We start from the raw sequence: 25,399 nt of genomic DNA, 5'->3' as shown, positions 1-25,399 counted from the left end.
ACCAGGGTCCACACCTCTCAACAGCCAGGGCCCCTTGAAGGAGAGGGGGGAATGGGGCGGACAGGCGCCCCTAAGTGCCATCTTCGCCCCCCCTCGGCCTCTGGCCTCCGTGTCTCTGCCCCCGCCCCCTTGTTTCACACGCAGCCCTAACCTGCAGGCTCAGAGCGAGGCTCGCGGCGGGAGGACGAGGAGGTACCCGCCAGCAGCGCCGGTTCGGAGGAAAGGCCGGCATCAGGGTCCTTCCCTGTCTGCTCTTTGTGAACCCCTCACCCCAGCGGTTTCCCACGGGTTTCCAGGGAGAGGGGAAGAGAGAGAGAGAGAGAGACACGCCGATGGGAGAGGCACACGGACCGCCGCCTCCTGCAGGCACCCGGCCCGGGCCAGCGATCACGCCTGCACCCGCGGTCCGCGCGCCCCGGGCGGGAACCGGACCTGCAGGGACCAGCTGACGCGCTGCCCCCCGGCCCGGGCCCTCATCACCGTCCCTGAAGCAACGGCCCCGGAAGTGAACCCCGACACGTGCCCTTGGAGCTCGGAGTACGGCCGATGCACAGAAAAGGAAACGTGAACGGCGGACACGTAAAAGGAAACATCCCACGGGGCAAACGGACCTCCGTGAGGAGAGAGAATCATGGGCCGGCCGCCGCCGCCTGCACGCCCCCGACTGGGGATCGAGCCCGCAACCCGGCCTGTGCCCTCGACTGGAATCGAACCGGCGACCTCCTGGTTCCTGGGCCAATGCTTTGCAGAAGGGGCGGGGCTTGGCGAGAGGGACTTCGTGGAGGGGCGTGGCTTGGCAGGAGGGGCGGGGCTTGGCGAGAGGGACTTCGTGGAGGGGTTCGGCTTGGCAGGAGGGGCGTGGCTTGGCAGGAGGGGCGTGGCTTTGCGAGAGGGACTTCGTGGAGGGGCGTGGCTTGGCAGGAGGGGCGGGGCTTTGCGAGAGGGACTTCGTGGAGGGGCGTGGCTTGGCAGGAAGGGCGGGGCTTGGCAGAAGGACAGGGCTTTGCGAGAGGGACTTCGTGGAGGGGCGTGGCTCGAAGGAGGGGCGTGGCTTGGCAGGAGGGGCGGGGCTTGGCAGAAGGACGGGGCTTTGCGAGAGGGACTTCGTGGAGGGGCGTGGCTTGAAGGAGGGGCGTGGCTTGGCAGGAGGGGCGTGGCTTGGCAGGAGGGGCGGGGCTTTGCATCCCCTGGGGGCTCTGTGAGCGGCCTGATGGCCCCCTTGCTCTCGGCCGCCCTCCGGGGCCCTTTAAACTGCAGGAACCCATCCTGGCTGGTGTGGCTCAGTGGATAGAGCGTCGGCCTGCGGACTGGAGGGTCCCGGGTTCGACTCCGGTCAGGGGCACGCGCCCGGGTTGCGGGCTCGATCCCCAGTGGATGTTTCTCCCTCTTTATCCCTCGCCTTTCCTTTCTGAAGTCCATGAAAATTTATTTAAGAAATAAATGATTTTTTTTTTTTTTTTTTTACAAAGCAGCTGGAAATCAGGCGCCTCTTGCCCACGGCGCCTGGTCTTCCCCGTTGCGCGCACCCCTGTCTCCGCAGGGAAGGGAGGGAACGGAGGATCCCGTCCCCGGAGCGGACCCCGGGGTGGGCCGTGTCCTCACTGGACCCTGGAGCCAGAAACGGGCGGCCAGCACTCCGGGAGGCAACGTGCAGCCGCGGCCGGGGTGGCTCAGTGGATAGAGCGTCGGCCTGCGGACAGAAGGGTCCCGGGTTCGATTCCAGTCCAGGGCATGTACCCGGGTTGCGGGCACATCGCCAGCAGGGGGCGTGCAGGAGGCGGCCGATGCATGACCCTCTCTCATCGTGGATGCTCCTCTCCCTCCCTCGCCCTCTCCCTTCCTCTCTGAGACCCACACAATGTGTGCAAAGAGCCCCCTCCGTCTGTGCCGGACCCGCCTGCACCCACCCGGCTGCCCCGGGGCCGGGGCGCAGCTCCTCCGCCTCCACGGACACAGGCCCGGGCTGCGGGCTCGAACCCCAGTGTGGGGGGCGTGCAGGAGGCGGCCAGTCCGAGATTCTCTCTCCTCATGGACGTTCCTCTCTCCCTTCCTCTCTGAAATCAATAAAAATATATATTTAAAAAAAGAAAAGAATTGAGAGGCCTTTCCCGTAAAGATCAGACTTCATCGCGCCTGTTGCAGAGAGACCCCAAGGCTGACACGTGCAGAGCCACGCCCAGGAGGCGCAAAGAGGCCCCGGTGCACGAAATCCGTGCACTCGGGAAGGCGGGGGCTCAGCCCTGCTTGCAAGAGGGCGCAGGCCAGGCCGAGGGACCCCACTGGTGCCCGATCAGGGCTGGAGAGGGGCTCAGGAGGTCAGCCAGCCAGGGAGGGACGGCCGGAGGGGTCCAGGGCATGTCCATCCCATTGGCCGGACCCCAGCAGCAAGCTAACCTACTGGTTGGAGCGTCTGCCCCCTGGTGGTCAGTGCACGTCATAGCAACTGGTCAACCGGTTGACTCTCTGCCCCCTGGTGGTCAGTGCACGTCATAGCGACTGGCCGACCAGTCGACTATCTGCCCCCTGGTGGTCAGTGCACGTCACAGCGACAGGCCGACCAGTCGACTGTCTGCCCCCTGGTGGTCAGTGCACGTCATAGCGAGTGGCCGACCAGTAGAATGTCTGGCCCCTGGTGGTCGGTGCACGTCATAGCGACTGGCCGACCAGTCGACTGTCTGCCCCCTGGTGGTCGGTGCACGTCACAGTGACCGGCCGACCATTCGACTGTCTGCCCCCTGGTGGTCGGTGCACGTCATAGCGACTGGTCGACCAGTAGAATGTCTGCCCCCTGGTGGTCGGTGCACGTCATAGCGACCGGTCGACTGTCTGCCCCCTGGTGGTCAGTGCACGTCAAAGCGACCGGCCGATAAGTCGACTGTCTGCCCCCTGGTGGTCGGTGCACGTCACAGCGACAGGCCGACCAGTCGACTGTCTGCCCCCTGGTGGTCAGTGCACGTCACAGCGAGCGGATGAGCGGCCTTAGCATATCATTAGCATATTACGCTTTGATTGGTTGAACAGACAACCAGACGACTGGATGATCGGACGACCAGACATGTAGCATATTGGGCTTTTGTTACACAGATTATATTCATTGATTTCACAGAGAGGAAGGGAGAGGGAGGGAGAGGGAAACATCCATGAAGAGAGAGAATCACGGATCGGCTGCCTCCTGCACGCCCCCTACTGGGGATGGAGCCCGCAACCCGGGCCTGTGCCCTGACCAGGAGTCCGACCGGGAGTCCGACCTGGAGTCCGACCCTGATCTCCTGGTTCACAGGTCGACGCTCAACCCCTGAGCCCCGCCGGCCGGGCAGCGTCTCCAGTCTCCCCGAAGCTTCGGCCTTCCAGGCGCCAGCGCCCACCTCCCCCCACCGCCCTCACCGAGCCCACGCCGCCTCCACCCGCCCCGCCCGTGCGGCACCAATGACCTTCCCACCCCGGGAGCACGAAGAGGCGGAGGGCACACGCGCTACCCTCCGGGCCACCCCTTCACTGCGTCACTCACCAGAGCCGAAGGCGGGCAGGTCCCGGCCCCGGCCCCGTCCCGGGCGTGCGTGCCGGCCGCCGGCTGCCGTCCGTCACCTGTTAGCGAGAAACACCCGGAGTGAGAACGCGGGTCCCATCACATCCCCTCACTTATTTTGTTTTCCTCCTCGTTGTGTGTCTGTCGGTTGGTTAACCCGCCCCCGACAGTATTTCCCCGTTGGCTTTTAGGGACAGTGGCCGAGAGGCAGACGGACAGAGTGTCTGGGTGCCCGCGGGGCCCCCGGGCTGTGGTCCCATCGGATCACCAGGAGCCAGTCAATGCTCAGAGCCCAGGGTGCGCCGGGCACCTGACGGGTGAGCGTTTAAAACGAACCCGCAGCCCTGGCCGGGGTGGCTCAGTGGGTAGAGCACCGGCCTGTGGACCACAGGGTCCCGGGTTCGATTCCCGGCCAAGGGCACGTGCCCGAGTAGGGAGCGTGCAGGAGGCAGCTGACCAGTGATGTAACCAAGGGAGAAAGCGCGAGCTACTTACGTCAATGTATTACGGGGCGGACCGGCCAGCACCCCACGCCCACGGGAGCGGCCAGGCCACGGCCCAGAAATGCGCGCAGATGGGTCCGAGTGTGTCCCAAAACTGCAGGCGGTGAGGCCGTCACAAGTCGAAACTGACTTGAGAATCACGGACCGGCCGCCTCCTGCACGCCCCCCCACTGGGGATCGAGCCCGCCACCCGGGCCTGTGCCCGTGACCGGGAATCGAACCCGGGACCCTTCAGTCCGCAGGCCGACGCTCTACCCACTGAGCCACCCCGGCCAGGGCCAGACACGAGAGATTTGCAATGAAGGCGCACTCCCTCTGGACGGCGAAAGCATCGCTGCACAGCTCCGGCCGGGAAGAGGCCCCCAGAACGGCCCTTCGGACGCAAATCCCACGCGGACAGTAGACGTCACCGCGTCGTTGTCGTATTTGCCCGTCACGTGAGGCGTAGCCGGTGGGAGGACACAAGCACGTAAGACGTCTCCTGCGAAAGGCCCCCCGGAATCCGGAGGACGGGGCTCCCTCCACCAGCTCAGGCCGGGGGCAGTAAGCAGGTGTCCAGCCCCAGGGGAGGGAACCAGGAAACCCAGTTTTAAACCTGCCGGTGAGAAAGGCCGCGAGGGTGGCGGGGAAAGGAGGTTCTAACGGGCGGCGAGAGGAGACGGAATTCATGCACGTGGGCCTCGGCTCCTCTGAGCCACAGGCTCTTCGTAAAAATCCTATCCGGTAAAAGCCGAACATGCAAATCGACCGAACGGCGAAACGACCGGTCGCGATGACGCGCACTGACCGCCAGGGGGCGACGCTCAACACAGGAGCTGCCCCATCCTGCAGGCCGCCCACACCCCCTGATTGCCCCCCACAGATCGGCCCTGATCTCCAGCCCTACCCTGCATGAATTTCGTGCACTAGTGCATATATATATATATATATATATATATATATATATATATAATTTTTATTTATTTCAGGAAGGGAAAGAGAGAGAGGAACATCCCTAATGAGAGAGAATCACGGACCGGCTGCCTCCTGCACGCCCCCGACTGGCGACCGAGCCCGCGGCCGGGACAGGTGCCCTTGACTGGAGTCGGAATCGAACCCGGGTCCCTTCAGCCCGCAGGTCGACGCTCGATCCACGGAGCCAGAACGGCCAGGGCGTGAGTAAACCCTTCTGCTTCGGACTGAGCCACGTGATAAAAAACCACCGTTCTGGGGGCTCAGATTGCCCTCGTTTCCTTCAGAGAACTGGGCGGGTCTGGCCGCGACGGGCACGGGTGGGACCAGCGGCGAGGACGGAACGAAAATCCGCATTTCTCACTGAAAACGAGGAGGCCGCAGGCAGGAGCTGAGGGGCCGGACCCTGGCCTCCGGCCCCTGGGGGGCACCCCCCTCGCCCGGGGGACGGAGTAAAACCCGGCTGCGGCCCCGGCCAGTTCGGCTCAGTGGACAGAGCGCCGGCCTGCGGACTGAAGGGTTCCGGGTTCGATTCCGGCCAAGGGCAGCTGCAGGTTCAATCCCTGGCCCTGCTCGGTGCGTGCAGGAGGCGGACAGCGAATGACTCTGTACCACGACAGTGGACGCCCGACACACAGCTCACCAGCGGGCCCCCAGCTCACCAGCGGGCACACAGCTCACCAGCGGGCCCCCAGCTCACCAGCGGGCACACAGCTCACCAGCGGACACACAGCTCACCAGCGGGCCCCCAGCTCACCAGCGGACACAGAGCTCACCAGCGGGCACACAGCTCACCAGCGGGCCCCCAGCTCACCAGCGGGCACACAGCTCACCAGCGGGCACACAGCTCACCAGCGGGCACACAGCTCACCAGCGGGCCCCCAGCTCACCAGCGGGCCCCCAGCTCACCAGCAGGCACACAGCTCACCAGCGGGCACCCAGCTCACCAGCGGGCACACAGCTCACCGGCGGGCACCCAGCTCACCGGCGGACACACAGCTCACCGGCAGGCACACAGCTCACCAGCGGGCACCCAGCTCACCGGCGGGCACACAGCTCACCGGCGGGCACCCAGCTCACCGGCGGACACACAGCTCACCGGCAGGCACACAGCTCACCGGCGGGCACACAGCTCACCGGCGGGCACACAGCTCACCGGCGGACACACAGCTCCCCGGCGGGCCCCCAGCTCACCAGCGGGCCCCCAGCTCACCAGCGGGCACACAGCTCACCAGCGGCCCCCAGCTCACCAGCGGGCTCCCAGCTCACCGGTGGGCACACAGCTCACCGGCGGGCACACAGCTCACCGGCGGGCACACAGCTCACCGGCGGGCCCCCAGCTCACCGGCGGGCACACAGCTCACCGGCGGGCCCCCAGCTCACCGGCGGGCACACAGCTCACCAGCGGGCACACAGCTCACCAGCGGGCCCCCAGCTCACCGGCGGGCCCCCAGCTCACCGGCGGGCACACAGCTCACCGGCGGGCACACAGCTCACCGGCGGACACACAGCTCACCGGCGGGCACACAGCTCACCGGCGGGCACACAGCTCACCGGCGGGCACACATCTCACCAGCGGGCACACAGCTCACCAGCGGGCACACAGCTCACCCGCGGGCACAGAGCTCACCAGCGGGCACACAGCTCACCAGCCCCGTCCCCGCTTCTCGCCCTAAAGCCGGGACCTGCCCGTCGGGCGCCCTGCACGCACACCCACTCTCGGTCCCACGCGGGGCGAGGCGCGGGGAGAGGACACTCAGAGAAGCCGGAGCGGACACCGGGGGCAGACGCAGCAGGCACCGCCCGCCGCCCTGGAGTCCCCGTGGGACACGCCCCGGGCCACGGCCGGCCGGCCCCTGGCTGGCTCCTCAATGAGCTAATTTTAGGTCCTGTCGGCGGCCAGCGGTGACCGGCCCGGCGGGCCCCCGCCCCCTCCCTGTGCTGGCAGCTCTGCAACTGGGTCAGCAGGGAAAGTGCCCAGGGCGGCCGGCTCGGTGCCGCCCGAAGCCTAGCTCGCCCCGGCCGGTGTGGCTCAGTGGTTAGCGCGCCGGCCTGCGGACCGGAGGGTCCCGGGTTCGCGTCCGGCCGAGGGCACAGGCCTGGGATGCGGGCTCCATCCCCAGCGGGGGGCAGGCAGGAGGCCCGATGCAACTCTCGCATCATCGACGTTTCTCTCCCTCTCCCTCCCTTCCCCTCTGAAACCAGTACCCACGTATTTGAAGAGAAGAAGGCGTCCCCTCCCTGCAGACAGGGCTCCCGCCCACGGAGAAGGCAGGCTCCCGGGGGGCGGGCGGGCAGGCTCTTCCCGCCCCCGTCCCGGCCTCCCCCCCCGCCCCCCCGCAATACGGGGTGTAGCCGCTCTGCACCCAGCCTGCTGCCCCAGCCTCCTGGCACCAGGTGCAACTGTGCAGGGCGGCCGGCTGGCAGCAAAGAGCTGTTGCCACCCACGGCAACCGTCACCGCGGCAGCAAAGCAGCAAAGAGCCGCTCAGGCAACTTCCCTCCTTTTCTTCTCTTTTTTTTTTTTTTAAATTTTTATTTTATTTTATTGATTTTTCACAGAGAGGAAGGGAGAGAGATAGAGAGTTAGAAACATCGATGAGAGAGAAACATCGATCAGCCGCCTCCTGCACATCTCCTACTGGGGATGTGCCCGCAACCCAGGTCCATGCCCTTGACCGGAATCGAACCCGGGACCTTTCAGTCCGCAGGCCGACGCTCTATCCACTGAGCCACACCGGTTTCGGGAAAAATATATTTTTAAAAATAAAAGAAACCACTTTTTCACCAGAAGTGTGCTTTTTCCTTTTCCTTTTATTTTTTAACATAATTTTATTGATTTCAGAGAGGAAGGGAGAGGGAGAGAGAGAGAAATATCAGTGATGAGAGCGAATCATGGACCGGCCGCCTCCTGCATGCCCCCTACACTGGGGATCGAGCCCGCAACCCGGGCCTGTGCCCTTGACCGGGAATCGAACCCTGACCTCCTGGTTCCTAGGTCGACGCTCAACCACTGGGCAACACCTGCTGGGCGCCTGCAACTGCTTTCGGAATATTCAGCTGTGCCCCCGTCATCGGCACCATCGGCCTTCGAATAACCCCGTCACGCCCTGCAGGAAGGCCAGTACCCCATCAGTCACTGCCTGCAGGCGCCCCCACCAGGTGCGTGCCCTGGACCGGAACCGAACCTGGAGCCCTGCAGTCCGGCGCTCTACCCACTGAGCCACACCGGCCCTGGCCAAACCGTCTCCGTTTCATCCCCAAGCCTCTGCGGGTGACTGACAGGTGCTGTGCTTGGCACCAGGAGCGCCGACATGACCTCCCGGTCTTACCCCATCTCACGGTGCAGGCCGGGAGCCGTGCCCGGCTCCCCGAGCTCCAGGGCGTCTCCCTGTCACCACCGGCTTCGCTCCAGGGGCCGCGCAGGCCTCAGGCCAAGAGCTGGCGGACGGCGCGTCCACTCCCGGACAGGGACGCGGGCGTGTGTCCCGGGACAAGGCCCGGCCGGCCCGCCCCACGGACGCGCTGCTACGCGGCCTCACTCTCCACCCCGGCAGACAGCGGGCACGGCCATGCCACCTGCCATCTCCGTGGGCCGGGAGGCTCGGGGCGGCCTCAGGCTGAGCTCACATTTCCACCGTCCCCGCACGTCCGCCCCTGGCCGGCGGGACTCAGTGGCTGAGCAGCGACGGAGGAACCAGGAGGTCAGGGTTCGATTCCCGGTCAGGGCACAGGCCCGGGTTGCAGGCTCGATCCCCAGCGGGGGGCGTGCAGGAGGCAGCCGGTCCGTGGTTCGCTCTCATCACTGATGTTTCTCTCTCTCTCTCTCTGAAATCGATAAAAATATATTTAAAAAAGGAAAGAAAGGCGCTCGGGCACCCCGATGAGTCAAGCCTGGAGCGTGGCCTCGGCTAGAAGGTTACTGCTCCAGGCGCCGGCGGGGGACTCCACAGAGAATTCCCCGGCAGGTGATGCCCCTGAGACGGCCCGCACCCCGGGGGCACCCCGACCACCACCCCGGTTGTAATGGCACGGGCGCCAGCGAGGGCTGTGGGCAGCACGGGAACCCGACCAGTGCGTGTGCCGGCGCGGCTGGGGCATCTGGCCCCCGTGGTCAGGGGAAGCAGGACGTCCCCTTATTCTCCCGTCCCCGCCTCACGTGGACGGTGATGGCGCCTTCGGGACTAAACCCCAGTCACGCTGCTCCCACTCTTCGCCTCTCTCCAGGAAAACATCGGCCTGCCTACCGGCCCCGGCCCCAGACGTTAGCCCACAATCACGGGGTCACCTTCTTTAAAATAGGCCTTTATTGATCTCTTTAAAAAATATATATATTTTATTGATTTTTTTACAGAGAGGAAGAGAGAGGGATAGAGAGTTAGAAACATCGATCAGCCGCCTCTTGCACACCCCCCACTGGGGATGCGCCTGCAACCAAGACACATGCCCTTGATTGGAACCGAACCCGGGACCCTTCAGTCCGCAGGCTGACGCTCTATCCACTCAGCCACACCGGCCAGGGCCCTTTATTGATCTTGAGAGAGAGAGGGGACGGGAGAGGGGGACAGACACAGAAACATCGAAGAGACAGGAAGTCACTGATCAGCTGCCTCCTGCATGGCCCCTACTAGGGACCGAGCCCGCAACCCGGGCACGTGCCCCGAACGGGAATCGAACCGGTGACCTCCTGGTTCCTGGGTCGACGGACAAGCGCTGAGCCACGGGCCTATTTTTATTTAATCCAACCAAAGGACTTGTATGCATGCGTATAAGCATAGCCAATGGCTACACACGGGGGGCGGGGAGACGGGATAGGGCATGGGTGGGGGGATGGGGGCACAATGGGGGGATCAGGACACATTTGTAATAGCTTAATCAATAAAGAAAAAAAAATCTAAAAAAAAGAAAAGTTGAGCCGAACGCGTTCCCAAGAGCATTCCGTGGCGCAGACACTGCCCCAGGGCAGCCTGGAGGCGAATGACCCCGGGATCCTCTCTCCCTCGATCACGCTGCCTGAGTCACGGTCACACTGTCCCCGGCTGTCCTCGCCGGCCCGTCTCGCCCGGCGGCCGGCCCTGCCAGTGGCCACGAGGGTCCACGCTTTCCTCGCCCTCACACGCACACACCCTGCCCCCAGCCCCCAGCCCCCAGCCCCCGGCCCCCGCCACCGTCTCCTCGCGGGTGAGACGATAACGGGAAGCCTGTGGGGCAGAAGTCCACTCGCACGACCCTGGGATACGGCCAGCGAACAGGACGAGAAGGGCCGTTCCTCCCCGAGGGGCCTCGGCTCCAACCCTGGGCACCGGTGCCATTCCCGGTGCCCGTACGAGGGACCCTGGCTTTCTCCCTGCTCAGTGTCTACATTTTTAAAAGAACATTTTTTTTATTGATTTCAGAGAGGGAGGGAGAGAGAAACATCCATGATGAGAGACAATCATGGATTAGCTGCCTCCTGCACGCCCCCTACTGGGGATCCAGCCCCCAACCCGGGCATGTGTCCTTGACCAGGAATCGAACCCTGACCTCCTGGTTCCTAGGTTGATGGTCAACCATTGAGCCACATCGCCCGGGCCAGTGTCTACATTTTGATGCAAAATACAAAAAAAAAAAAAAAAAAAAGGGCTGGACCATGTCGATCAGCCATTCCCAAACCGGAGGAAGCACGTTTCTCGTAACAAAGTTCCTTCCATGTCTGGTGGGCAGCCCCTAGAGGCAGCGCACGCCTGGCTGATCCGGTCGTAACCAACCCCAGGGGCACAGAGATGCTTCCGCGCTCTCTCTTTCTTCTCTTTTCTCGGTTTAAGTTCCTTATTGTTGAAAGTGTTACCTGTGTCTCCTCTTCCCCCTCCCGACCTCTCTCAGGCTGCTACCTCCCCCCCCTCCCCCCCGCGCCCCCCAGAGCATGTCCCTAATCCCACTTCCAGGAATACATCCCAAGAAGTCAGAAACGCACTCTCTTTGCAAAGGGAAGTCTGCCCATGGCAGCTGTGGCTCAGCGGTTGAGAACATCGACCCGCGCACCAAAGGGCCCCGGTTCGAGTCTGGTCACGGGCACGTTCCTGGGTTGCAGGCTCCATCCCCGGCCCAGGTGCGCAGGAGGAAACCAATCCATGTGTCTCTCTCATGTACATCTCTCTCTCTCTCCTCTCTCTCTCTCTCTCTCTCTCTCTCTCTCTCTCTCTCTCGCCCCTTCCCTTCCTCTCTCTCTAGAAATCAACGGGAAAAAACCTTGGAATACTAGGCAACCCTGAAAAAGGAGGGTCTCTTACCCTGTGAGACAGCCTGGAGGGACCTGGAGAGCATGATGCTGAGCGGAATAAGCCGGTCAGAGCAAGACCCCATGATCTCACTTGGAGGTGGAATCTAGTTACAAAGCCCTCCCAGCACAATTATAGCCAAAAGGCCATGGTTGTATGTAAGCTTGACCTTACAGTCTGACCCTGCAGTCCTCGGTAGCTGAGGGATGTGGGCTGCGGGGGTGCAGCCAGTGCTGCCTAAACCGGGCCTGATCGAGGTCAGAGATTGGCAACCACCGGGAAGAAGCTGATGTGAAACTCGCAAGAACGTTGTAAACATGCTGCCCTTGCTTGGCTCTGGGGGATCCGACTGTACAATAAAGCTTCGCTTGCAGGCTGGGTCACTGCGCCCTCATCCAGACACAGCGGTCCACCTGGCCCCGACTGTATCCTCCTGTCCGTCCTCTCTAATCCTTCACTGTGCCCTCATCCAGGCACAGCGGTCCACCTGGCCCTGACTATATCCTCTACTCCATCTCCTCTAATCCTTCCCTGGGCCCTCATCCAGGCACAGCGGTCCACCTGGCCCCGACTGTATCCTCTACTCCGTCTCCTCTAATCCTTCCCTGTGCCCTCATCCAGGCACAGCGGTCCACCTGGCCCTGACTATATCCTCTACTCCATCTCCTCTAATCCTTCCCTGGGCCCTCATCCAGGCACAGCGGTCCACCTGGCCCTGACTATATCCTCTACTCCGTCTCCTCTAATCCTTCCCTGTGCCCTCATCCAGGCACAGTGGTCCACCTGGCCCTGACTATATCCTCTACTCCATCTCCTCTAATCCTTCCCTGTGCCCTCATCCAGGCACAGTGGTCCACCTGGCCCCGACTGTATCCTCCTGTCCGTCCTCTCTACTCCTTCCCTGTGCCCTCATCCAGGCACAGTGGTCCACCTGGCCCCGACTATATCCTCTACTCCATCTCCTCTAATCCTTCCCTGTGCCCTCATCCAGGCACAGCGGTCCACCTGGCCCCGACTATATCCTCTACTCCATCTCCTCTACTCCTTCCCTGTGCCCTCATCCAGGCACAGCGGTCCACCTGGCCCCGACTGTATCCTCTCCTCCATCCTCTCTACTCCTTCCCTGGGCCCTCATCCAGGCACAGCGGTCCACCTGGCCCCGACTGTATCCTCTTGTCCGTCCTCTCTACTCCTTCCCTGTGCCCTCATCCAGGCACAGCGGTCCACCTGGCCCCGAATGTATCCTCCTGTCCGTCCTCTCTAATCCTTCCCTGTGCCCTCATCCAGGCACAGCGGTCCACCTGGCCCCGACTGTATCCTCCTGTCCGTCCTCTCTAATCCTTCCCTGTGCCCTCATCCAGGCACAGGGGTCCACCTGGCCCTGACTATATCCTCTACTCCATCTCCTCTAATCCTTCCCTGTGCCCTCATCCAGGCACAGCGGTCCACCTGGCCCCAACTGTATCCTCTTGTCCATCTCCTCTAATCCTTCCCTGTGCCCTCATCCAGGCAGTGTTCCACCTGGCCCCGACTGTATCCTCTACTCCATCTCCTCTAATCCTTCACTGTGCCCTCATCCAGGCACAGCAGTCCACCTGGACCCGACTGTATCCTCTTGTCCGTCTCCTCTAATCCCTCCCTGTGCCCTCATCCAGGCACAGCAGTCCAACTGGCCCCGACTGTATCCTCATGTCCGTCCTCTCTAATCCTTCCCTGTGCCCTCATCCAGGCACAGCGGTCCACCTGGCCCTGACTATATCCTCTACTCCATCTCCTCTAATCCTTCCCTGTGCCCTCATCCAGGCACAGTGGTCCACCTGGCCCCGACTGTATCCTCTCCTCCATCCTCTCTACTCCTTCCCTGTGCCCTCATCCAGGCACAGCGGTCCACCTGGCCCCGACTGTATCCTCTTGTCTGTCCTCTCTCGTCCTTCCCTGTGCCCTCATACAGGCACAGAGGTCCACCTGGCCCCGACTGTATCCTCATGTCCGTCCTCTCTCGTCCTTCCCTGTGCCCTCATCCAGGCACAGCGGTCCACCTGGCCCCGACTGTATCCTCCTGTCCATCCTCTCTAATCCTTCCCTGTGCCCTCATCCAGGCACAGCGGTCCACCTGGCCCCGACTGTATCCTCTTGTCCGTCCTCTCTAATCCTTCCCTGTGCCCTCATCCAGGCACAGTGGTCCACCTGGCCCTGACTGTATGCTCTTGTCCATCTTCTCTAATCCTTGGCCGCCCCTCCTCAGGCTCACCCCTGGCCCTGCTGGACGTGGCTCAGCCCTTTAGCACAGAGAGGGAGGCGGCGGGCGGTGGACACCCTCAGCAGCCCACCGCGATTCACCACGCACACGGCCGTGCACAGCACCAGGGGAGCGCACGCGGGATCCTGGTCCTAAGACCCTGCGACCTTGCGAGGGAGGAAAAAGAAAACGCACGCTGATCGGAAAGCGCTGGCCGAAGGCCACCTGCACAAAATAGCTTGGATCCCCATGGACACCCAACAGGAAACAGGTTTTCAACCCCAGTAAGTGCTCCAGGGATGAGGCTCCGCACCAGAAGAGGATGAATAAAACTTTGGAAATTTAATGCAATGCCAAGCAGGTGAAACCACACACACACACAAATCCTAGAAATCGCCCGCCGGCTCCACGGTTGAGCGTCGACCTATAAACCAGGAGGTCAGGGTTCGATTCCCAGTCAAGGGCACAGGCTTTGGTTGTGGGCTGGATCCCCACTGGGGGGCGTGCAGGAGGCAGCCGGCCCATGATTCTCTCTCATCATGGATGTTTTTCTCTCTCTCTCTCCCTCTTCCTCTCTGAAACCAATGAGAACATATATAACAATAACAATTAATAATAATAACAACAACAACACAAGAAAGAAGCCAGACACACACACCAGGCGTTCACTGCCTGGCTCCATTTACTGGCAACATCCAGAAAAGAGGAATCCAGAGAAAGCAGACCGGTGGCGGCCAGCGGGAGTCAGGGAGGGTGGCTCCCTGGGCGCGGGTTTTCTTGGAGATGATGCAAATGTCCTAGAATCAGGGAGCGCTGGGGGTTGCACAACCCCCTAAGAATGCCAGGAACGCAAATTCTCAACACCCTTTCGGCGGGCGGGTGAGTGGCAAGGCCTGTGAATTACATCTCAATAACCCCGTCACCTTGGAAAAATAGAGGACGAAGCAATGCGGATGACAGCCGATGACTCTGTCACGGCAGATTTTTAAAAATGTAGGCACCTTGCCCTGCCGGCGGGGCTCAGCGGATGAGCGTTGACCTAGGAACTTGGAGTTCATGGTTCGATTCCTGGTCAAGGGCACAGGCCCGGGTTGCGGGCTCCATCCCCAGTAGGGGGCATACAGGAGGTGGCCGATCCACGATCCTCCCTCACCATGGGTGTTTCTCTCTCTCCCTCTCCCTTCCTCTCTGAAATCAATAAAAAATACATCTGTTTAAAAGAAAATCAACTGGATCTTAAGCCAGCCCTTCAGTTCCGTTCGACTAGACGTCCGCGCAGCTGCCACCCACAGCAAACCGAACGCACAGCGAACACCCATGACGAGCACCAGTGAACCCAGGGGACACCCAGCTCAGAGATGCCCAGCCCCCGTCTCCACCATGCCCCCCTCAATCCAGGGCCTAGGCCTCCACGCACGAGCGGCCGCCCAACCCAGCGGTGCGGACGGAGAGAAGTTCCCCTCCGACGAGCACCTGGGCCTCCGGAAACCCACGCGGAGAAATACACCTGTCGTCCAAATACAGCCCAGCCAGGGGGAAAGCGAACACGACGGGAAGCTGGAGGCGGCCGAACATCCACCCTCAGACAGGGAGCCACGGATCGCGCCCCAGCTTCCCTTAAAGCCAACGCCACGCGGGAGCGCGGGGCCCCCTACCTCGCCGTCTGTGATGCCAGGCGTGTATACTGTGTGTGCGTGAGGACGCGTGGTAACTGAGAGAATGAAAGCTCACAAGACAGCTTCTGCCGGGTGCCATTTTCCAATTATTTTTAAAACTAGAGGCCGGGTGCACGAAATGCGTGCAAGAGCAGGCCTTCGTTCCCCCGGCTTCCCTCTGGCACCCGGGACCCTGGCTTCGTACAGCCCTGGCTTCGTCCAGAAGGTCGTCCGGAAGGACACCCGGTCTAATTAGCGTATTACGCTTTTATTATTATAGATACATCCTTATTGATTTTAGGGAGGGAGGGAGAGAGAGAAGCATCCATGGTGATGGAGAATCATGGATCGGCTGCCTCCCGCACGCCCCCCACCGGGGATCGAGCCCGCAACCCGAGCACGTGCCCCGATCGGGACCTCCTGGTTCATAGGTCAATGCTCAACCGCCGAGCCACGCTGGCCGGGCCCTTTTCCCATTTAAACATGAATCTGGGAAAAACGAAAACATCCAGTCTCGTTTCAGCTCCCTTTTCCGAAAACACGCCCAGGACGGCCAAAAGCATGACAGAATGTAACCAGAAATGATCCGACCGTTGGGTGGGTATGAGCTGGACGGACCGAGATAGAAAGGAGGAATTTCCATGAGCTAATCTTCCTCTATATTTAGGGTGAGTCCGCTAATGTGATTCGCCGGGGTTATATCCGTTTGCCGGCTGCGGGCCTCCCATTATAAAGCTTCCCACGCAACGATCCGGACGACAACTGGCTTTTTTATTTCCGTGGGAAGACGTGAAGATGTGCACGACGGAGACGACCCTGGCCAGGTTGGCCCAGTGGATGGAGCGTCCGCCTGCGGACGGATGGGTCCCAGGTCCGATTCCGGTCAAGGGCACACGCCCAGGTTGCGGGCTCGAACCCCAGCAGGGGGCGTGCGGGAGGCAGCCGATCCAAGATTCTCGCTCATCAATAAAAATAGACCTAAACTGTGTAGACGGTATTTCAACGATGTTAGGAGCGGGCGCCGTGTTTCCACTCTCGAAGCTCGGGCTGCACACAGGCTGAACGCCCCCCGGCTGCCACCGGTTCCCCGACCCGCCTGCTCCATCCACCCCCGCCCCAGTCCCGGAGGTCACACCCGCCAGCCTGCACTTACTGAGCGCCTGCTGTATGCATGTGGGAGACAATCCCTGCAAGGGCTTCTGGGAACAGCCTGGGTGGGGCCGCTCCCTGACATGCCTCTGTGACACATCACACGGGCAATCTGGCCGGCAAACAATCTCTATGGATAAAAGCCTAAGGGGACCGGTCGACCGGTCGCTGTGATGCGCACTGACCACCAGGGGGCAGATGCTCCATGCAGGAGCTGCCCCCTGGTGGTCCGTGCGTTCCCACAGCTAACCTCCCCTCCTGCGCCCCCCACCCCCGCAGCCGGCCCCAATCGGGACTGGGTAAGACAGCCCCCATCGCCAGCCAGGCCGAGGGACCCCACCCGTGCACAAATTCGTGCACCGGGCCTCTAGTCCAGTGATAATGACCAGGGCCCTCCCCACAGGCACCCCCCCCACCTTCCCCGGGCGATAGAGCAATTCACTGGCGTCTGGCTGGCCTGCCCTCGACGTCACACACATGCGAACGCCCCGGCCCACGGTCACCTTCCCTTCACACACGACGCGACCCCGCGAATTCGAGAGTCCCACAGGCAGAAGTGGGCGCGCACGCCAAAAGCCGTACCCGAAAGCCAAGGCCAACGCGTACGTCGCCGCAACTCAGACAGACCGGCCAAAGAGGCGGGCACGGAGCCCTGGCCTGTGCGGCTCAGCGGTCAGCGCATCGGCCTGCACACAGGAGGGTCGCAGGTCCGATTCCTGGTCAAGGGCACACGCCTGGGTTGGAGGGCTGGTCCCCACCCAGTCCGGGCTAGAGGGCAGCCACCCATAGATGTGTCTGTTGCATCAATGTCTGTCTGTCTGTCTGTCTCTCTCTCTCTCTCTCTCGGAAGGCCGGCGTGCAATCGCTGGAGCGGCTGCCGCTCCACTCGGTGTCGTGCCAACCGAGCCCTCAGCCGAGGATTGGGGCCAGGAGCCGTCCCGCTCGGAGGGGAGCCGTCCCGCTCGGAGGGGAACCGTCCCGCTCGGAGGGGAGCCGTCCCGCTCGGAGGGGAACCGTCCCGCTCGGAGGGGAGCCGTCCCGCTCGGAGGGGAGCCGTCCCGCTCGAAGGGGAGCCGTCCCGCTCGGAGGGGAGCCGTCCCACTCAGAGGGGAGCAGTCCCGCTTGGAGGGGAGCCGTCCCGCTCGGAGGGGAGCCTCGATCTCACGCCCACAGCCCGCAGCGTGGTCCACGCTGTGAGGACCATCCTTGCATAGGGTGTCCCAAAATTCACGCAAGAAGTAACTTTGATAGAAAACACAGATTTATAATTAAAAATTGAAATTTTTTTTATTGATTCATAAAGGACACAGTCTAGGGTTATGTATGGAATAGCACATCGGGTCCATGGCCTCCAGGGCTTTGCTGGCACAGATGCAAAGCCACGGTCTCCATTGGTCTTCCTTGTCCCTGCTCCTGGGCCTCATGGGTACTTGGTGATACTTATCAAAGGGATTGACATCAAAGGGCAGCAGATATGAGAATCTGATTCAATAAACGAAGTAAAATCAGGCTTTTATTTATTTTGTTGTTGTCGTTAACGCTCACGCAAAATTCAAATCTTGTGTGAATTTTGGGACACCCTCTGTTTATCTACCGCAGGCGTGGGCAAACTTTTTGACTCGAGGGCCACAATGGGTTCTTAAACTGGACCGGAGGGCCGGAACAAAAGCATGGATGGAGTGTTTGTGTGAACTAATATAAATTCAAAGTAAACATCATTCCATAAAAGGGTACGGTCTTTTTTTTTTTAGTTTTATTCATTTCAAACGGGCCGGATCCGGCCCGCGGGCCATAGTTCGCCCACGGCTGGTCTACCGGGACACCAGGAAGACAGCGTCGGCTCCAAGGGCGGTTTTCTATTGGCAAAGCCACCCGTGTGAAATGCAACAACAACAAAAAAGCCCCAAAACCAGGAGGAACGCAGTATGTCTCTGGCAGAAAGACAGACCGAGGACACGTACGCAGCCAGCTGGGAGGCACCAGACACGCTCATTGCGCCCCGGTTCCCGCACGAGGTGACGGGCGGCCTTCTCGCCGCGGCCCCACTGCTTCCCCCGGAGCCCGCGTCCGGGGGCCCAGAGGGTGTGCAGCCCTGAACGCAGCGGGTTATCAACAGAATCGGGAGCTCGGAAACACACTGCGGTCCTGGAGAGCTTACAGAGCACAGCATCCCCGGCTGGTGTGGCTCAGTGGTTGGGCGTCAGCCTTGGAACCAGGAGGTCAGGGTTCGATTCCCCACCAGGGCACAGGCCCGGGTTGTGGGCTCGGTCCCCAGCGTGGGGCGTGCAGGAGGCAGCCGATCGATGATTCTCTCTCATCATGGATGTTTCTCTCTCTCCCTCTCCCTTCCTCTCGGAAATCAATAATTTTAAAAAAAAACACTGGAAGATCTGTCACTTAAAATGCACACACACACACACACACACACACACACACACCCTGACAGGAGGCGGGCAACAGGGAATACACACATGGTCCCACTTACACTCAGGGACTTGAACGTCGCCCCGTCTCCCCCCAACCCCCGTGGGACCTAACCCGTGATCTCGAAACTGTTTTCTCGTCGCAAATCCTTCCCGGTGAGAAAGCAGTGCTAAGCATCGCGCCCCCAATTCCTGTCATCCGTTCGTCAGCTCCACACAGCACTCGGCTCACATTATAGGAACGTTCCACAGGTCACCAAGAGCTTAGCGCAGCGGTTCTCAACCTTCCTGACACCGCGGCCCCTGAATACAGCTCCCCATGCTGTGGGGACCCCCAACCGTAACATTATTCTCGTGGCTACGTCATCGCTGTCATGTGGCTGCTGTTATGAATCGTCATGGAAACATCTGATCTGCAGGATGCATTTTCATGGTGACACGTTGAACATCACGAGAGCACAGTGATTGATCACAAAAACAATATGCAATTATACATGTGTTTTCCGACGGTCTTAGGGGACCCCTGGGAGAGGGTCGTTCGACCCCCAAAGGGGCCGCGACCCACAGGTTGAGAACCGCTGGCCTAGAAACATCAGATGAAAATTCAATGGGCGTCGTCATGGTCTCCTCCTGCCCCCAGGACGCCCCGCCAAGCCCCTGACGGGACCGGAAACCGGTCTGGGAATTAAAACCCAAAACCAGGCATTCCTGTCCGCCCCCCACCCCCATATGAGGCCCCCAAAATCACGTGCTCTGGCCCTGGCAAGGCATTAGGGGTGAGCTAGTCAAATGTTTGCCAAAATGCCCGGCCGCGGTGACTCAGCGTCCACCTACGAACCAGGAGGTCACCGTATTATTTTTTTATTAATTTCAGAGAGAAAGGAAGAGAGAGAGAGAGAGAGAGAAACATCAATGAGGAGAGGGAATCATGGATCGGCTGCCTCCTGTACACCCCCTGCTGGGGATCGAGCCTGCCACCCGGGCACGTGCCCTTGACCGGGATCGAACCCGGGACCCTTCAGCCCGCAGGCCGACACTCTAGCCACTGAGCCACACTGGCCAGGGCTACCTATACTTTTAGTTAACACAAAACCACCATCATGGCCCTGGCGGGTGTGTCCGTGCTTAGAGAGTGGGTCTCCGCACACCCAAGGGCCACGGGTTCGATTCCCCAGCAGGGACACGTGACTGGGTTGCCGGTCAGGACGTGTGCCGGAAACAACCAATCCCTGTGTCTGCCTGTCTCTATCTCTCTCTCCTGCTCTTTCCTCCTCCCTCCCTCCCTCCCTTCCACTCTCTCTAAAAAATCAATGGGAAAATACCCTCAGGTGAGGATTTTTTTAAAAAAAAAACCACCAGACTCTCTTTATAATAATATGTTTTTATTGATTTGAGAGAGAAAGGGAGAAGGAGAAAGAGAGAGAAACGTCCATGATGAGAGAGAATCACGGACCGGCTGCCTCCTGCACACCCCCTAGTGGGGATCCAGCCCACAACCCAGGCATGTGCCCTTGACCGGGAATCGAACCCTGACCTCCTGGTTCCTAGGTGGCCGCTCAACCCCTGAGCCACGCCGGCAGGGCCCCACCAGGCCCCGTCACCGACATTTAAGTAGCAGCCCTTTCCCCAGCTAAACGCCTCGGCCCCCCGCCGTGAGGACACACCAGGCCAAGGACTCCTTCTTGCAGAAAACACGCCATGTCTCATTAGGGTCCCGAAACGCAGGAATCGCGGCCCACAGTGAAACGCAGGCTCACAACCCAGACGCCGGACGGGGGAATTTGCTTTCCGTCTGCAACGAGCGGATGCAAATACAACTCGAGTTTCCAGCCTCTTTGATACTCACCTCTCTGCCCAGGCACGACGTGAACCTGCCGGTCGATTTTACACGTTAAAGGTCTTCAGCTCTGACCGGTGTGGCTCAGTGGATAGAGCGTCGGCCTGCGGACTGACGGGCCCCGGGTTCGATTCCGGTCAAGGGCATGTACCTGGGTTGCGGGCACGTCCCCAGTAGAGGGTGTGCAGGAGGCGGCTGATCGATGTTTCTCTCTCATCGATGTTCCTAACTCTCTATCCCTCTCCCTTCCTCTCTGTAAAAAATCAATAAAATATATATTTTTTTTAAAGAAAGGTCTTCAAAGGTTCAAAGGTTCTCTGTAAGGGCGTCAAGACTCACCCCACGGCAGCGAGAGAGAGAGGCCCTGGCCGAGGAGACCGCAAACCTTTGGCAGCCCCAACGAGACAGCCGGAATTTCCCCCTGCGGCGTCTTACAAATATTTACAAGTGACAGGTTTAGCTGCTTCTGCTTTTCATAACATCGGTGAGGAGGGCACGGGGCCCACATGTGCCCACGTGTGAAGGTGCAGCCTTAAGGGAGGCGCTGGAGGCGTGGTGGGCTCGCCCCTGGGGGTTTCTGCCTGGGTCTGAATACGACCAAGGACAGGACAGCAGAGCTGACGGGCAGGGTCCTGGGTCCCGGGTCCGGGTGGGGGAAGGGTGACGATCCGGGAACCACGGAGGGAGAGCGTGCACAGGTCTGGGCTGTGACTGAACCTCCGATTACACAAACCTAGGCACGTGTTGAAATCCATAATCTGTTACACGCTAATTCGGAAAACAGAGAGAACATGTGTGTGCGTGTGGGTGTGCGTGTGTGTATATCCACGGATGATGATCCTGGAATTTCACTTCACAGAGGGGGAGAAACGGAAGAGAAAGTAAAGGCTGGAGACCAACCACCCCACGTAATAAAGACACATTTCCACCCTGAGTCCCCGGGAGCAGAGTGGAGGACGACCCTAAGCCAGGCCTGCTGGGCTGCAGGCACCGGAATAACCCCGTCTCCTTCAGCGCCAGCCTCAGAAACCAGCTGCCTTGTCTCTCTTGCTCTCTCTGTGACAAAACCAACTCTACAGAAGGCAACTGATTTGCCCAAAGACACATTCAGGGCCTGGCATGCTGGTTGCAAACTAGGTCACCCCGGCCCCTGCCCACCAGGAGCCAGGAGGCCCAGCGCAGGGCACGCTGGCACTCCCCGGGGGCCGCCAGGACACGTGTGCTGAGTTTCGGCAGCGAGCGGCCGGCGTGGCCTGCGTCCTCGTGGGTCTCCCTAGCCCACTCCTGTGCCCCACCTTCTGGGGGAGCGTCCCCAACTCTGCCTGCACCCCAAAACACATCGGTGCCTCAAGAGCTGCAGTCCACGACTTGTTTTTCTTGGGGCCCACCTCCCCCACCGACCTCGCCCCAACGGGCCTGGTGCGTCGACTGTACATGGCCTCCTCAGGCTCTCCCACTGGCCCCCGGCGGGGAACCCGTGGTTATCGGCAAAACCCCAGAGCTCGGCGAGCTCGGCGTTGGCAATGCGGCCCCGATACACACCCAGCTCCTCCACCTTCCTCTTCTAAGAGTCCCTCCCACCTCCATCTGCGTCCCGTCCACCGAGAGCAAACCAACGCAGAGGAAGCAGGGCCCAAGCCGTCTGTCCTGTCTCCACGCTCAACTCGCTCCCACTGGTGTCCTCACGGCTTCCAGTTCCCGTCCACGCTCTTCAGTCGAGCAGATTCTCCGTAAAATATCTGATGGCGGTGAGGAGCTAGGATGGCGGGATCGGAGCTGCTCCGTGAACACCCCACAGGCTGCCAGAGCCCGGCCGGCGGGGCTCAGTGGCTGAGCGTCGACCTAGGAGCCAGGAGGTCACGGTTCGGTTCCCCGTCAGGGCACAGGCCCGGGATGCGGGCTCGCTCTCCAGTGTGGGGCGTGCGGGAGGCAGCCGATCCGTGATTCTCTCTCGCCATGGATGTTTCCATCTCCCTCTCCCTCTCCCATCCTCTCTGAAATCAATAAAAAAAATACTTAAAAAAAAGTGGGTTCCTTGGCTCCCCGCTTGGTCCCCTGGGATTTCAGCCCCTTTCTCAGGCTGCGCCCTCCCGTCTCCTGCACCATGATGACTGTCGGTCCGTCCCCACAGCCAGCTTCCACTGCGGTTTCGGTGGGTCTCCCTCAGCCACTGTGGCCAGTGCGGTCAGTTCCGGTCCCCTTGGTCATCCCCACGGAGAGCGTGGGGCGGAGGGGACAGCCGAGGAGGGCAGGCCCCCAGGCGACACTCACATCCACCCTCCATGCCCGAGGCCGGCGGCTTCCTTCCCACTAAAAATAGTTATGGAAAAAAAGTTTATCTTTCCAACTTAGAAAAAAAAGAAGAAATGTTTACAAAATGACTGTAGGCTCGCTTCCTGGTCGGAACTATTTTTAAAATGTCTTTGGCGGTGAGATTTTAACTTCTTGGATGTAGCCTACTTTTTAAAAAATATATACATATATTTTTTAATTGATTTCAGAGAGGAAGGGAGAGGGAGAGGGAGAGAGAAACATCCATGATGAGAGAGAATCGTGGATCGGCCGCCTCCTGCACGCCCCACACCGGGGATGGAGCCCGCACCCGGGCATGTGCCCCGACCGGGAATCAAACCTGCGACCCTTCAGTCCACAGGCCCACGCTCTATCCACTGAACCACACCAGCCAGGGCTCTAGTGATTTTTTTAAAGGGCAAGTAGCATGGAAGGCGAGAGACAGAGAGAGAGAGAGAGAGAAACATCAACTGTGAGAGAGAGACATGGATGGGCTGCCTCCCGCACCCCCACCCCCCCACCCCAACCAGGGCCAGGGATGGAGCCTGCAAACCCGGGCATGTGCCCTGACGGGGACTCGAACCATCACCTCCTGGTCCATAGGTCGATGCCCAACCACTGAGCCACACCGGCCCGGCTGTCATTCCTTCTTTAAAACTATTGACGGAGCAGAACTCACTGCGCCCAGCAAGGAGGCAAAAGGCACGCACACCCCCTTCGCCCCAGGCAAACGCCAGCACTCTCCCTGCCTCCCCAGGGGCGTGTGCCGACGTAAAATCTGGAATTCTCTCCCCTGAGGGGCCCCGTCAGTCAGGAGGCCCAGGGACCGGCTTCCCCCGTTACCCCTGAACCACTCCTCCCGCCGGGTCCCCACCAAACCCGCCCCACGCCCAGCGCGCACGTGCGCATCCTTAGGACGAACGCACCGTCTCCAAGGACCCTCTCCATGGGTCCGTCCTCACGTTCTCTCTCTCTTTCCCCCCCGCTCATCGCGTCTTTTCCAGGAAAATCTAATTGCAAACTTTTTGCCATCATCACAGCCGTCTGCACCCCGAAGCCAGGCGGGGGACCTGACCCCTCCGGCCCAGGCCCGAGGTCCCGCCCCTGCGCCTCCCTCGCGGCCGGGACTGGGCGGCGCGAACGGGAGAAAACCAGCCACAAGTCCGGTCGAGCCCCACGTGACCCTGCGGAGCCGAGGCCGCTGCGGAGGCCAGGGGGCCGGCTTTCCGCGTCTTTGGGGGTCCGCTCCACCACGTCCCCCCGGGGGAAACGCACCCCGACTCCTACTTGGCGGGGTTCGCCATGCACTCGGGCGCGGGGACCGCGCGGCCGTGCAGGAAGCGAGCTGGGCCGCGCCCCGCTGCGCACAGGCCGGCGGCGCACGTGAAGCCCAGGCCCCATCCCGGCGCGGGCGGGCGCGCCTCTCGCGACCCCGAGTTGTCACGGACCCCGCGGCCGCCGACCCCCCGAAGACGCAGTGCCCCCGTCGGAACGCTGGCCCCCGGTGGGGACAGTACCCTGGGGAACCGGGCCCGGATCTGGGGTCCCCCCCTCCCCCAGCCCGCGAGCAACAGGTCTACAGCCTCCCAGGCCGCGCCGGAACGGGGGTACCCCGCGATGTCACCCCCAGCCCGGCCCCCTCGCTCGGCCCGGGGGCTCCCGACTTCCGTGACAGTTCCAGCGCCCGGGACGCAGGGCAGCGCGGGGCCTCGCCGGGCACCCACGCCGACCGCCACCCGGTCCCGGGCCCGCGGATGAATGGGGCGCCCCTCCCCCCCGGGGGAGCCCCCGGGGGCGGCGGGCGAAAGGGGCCGGGGGGGGCCGGTCCGAGCGCCTCCCCGAAGTGGCCGGCCGCCTCCCCTCCCCGAACAAAGGCGCCCCCCGGGCTCCGCGCGCGCACCCCGCGCCGGCACCAGGGGGAGCGCCCCCCTCGGGGTATTGTTCAGGCCGCGGGGAGCGCGCCGCACCCCGGCCCCTGCGCCCGGGCACCGCCGGGACCTGCCCTCCGCGCCCGGGCGGAGCGTGCGCGCGCCCCGAGCCGCCGGCCGGGCCCCACGCGCCCCAGAAGTTTGCGCCCCCCGCCCCGCGCCCCGCGCCCTCCCGCCGCCGGGCCGCGCACTCACCTCGCCTCACCGCGCGCTGGGCCGCTCGCCGGCGCCGCCGCGCCCAGCCTCCCCCGCGGGCCGAGCCGCCGGGCCGAGCCGGGGCCGAGCCGGGGCCGAGGAGGGCCCGGCGCCCGCAGCAGCCGCCGCCCCCCCCCCGCGCCCCCGCCCGCCGCCGAGTCCGAGCGGCGCGCGCGCTGGAAAGTTTCGGTGGCGAATGGCGGCGAGGGCGCTGCGGCGGGCGGGGGCGCGGGCGGCTCCACGCTCCCGAGCGCGGAGGGGGGCGGGGGGCCGGGGCGGGAGCGGCGGCGGCGGCGGAGGGCGGGACGGCGGGAGGGACCGGCACGGGCAGTGACCTCCGGGGGGAGCGGCCGCCGCCAGAGCGCCGACCCCGGCCGGGAGGACTGCCAGCGGGGCGCCCCGCCCCCAGGCCCCGCGTCCCCCGCCGCCCCTCCCCCGGGGGCAG

The 25,399-nt window shown here is 62.1% G+C and overlaps 1 protein-coding gene across 1 annotated transcript in view; it reads right to left on the bottom strand.

Annotated features, from left to right (window-relative positions):
* The window catches only part of TBL1X (transducin beta like 1 X-linked), a 122,016-nt gene extending 97,007 nt beyond the window's left edge, over positions 1-25,009 (bottom strand). Inside the window, exon 1 of the mRNA XM_081080913.1 lies at positions 24,955-25,009. The gene's annotated coding sequence lies outside the window, so the exon portion shown is untranslated. The remainder of the gene's footprint in view (positions 1-24,954) is intronic.
* Between the last annotated feature and the right edge of the window lie 390 nt (positions 25,010-25,399).

Source organism: Myotis nattereri, assembly GCF_964212035.1.
Source record: "Myotis nattereri genome assembly, chromosome: X".
Lineage (NCBI taxonomy): Eukaryota > Metazoa > Chordata > Mammalia > Chiroptera > Vespertilionidae > Myotis > Myotis nattereri.
The sequence above is the reverse complement of the archived record's forward strand: the minus strand, read 5'-3'. Positions and strand labels throughout refer to the sequence as shown.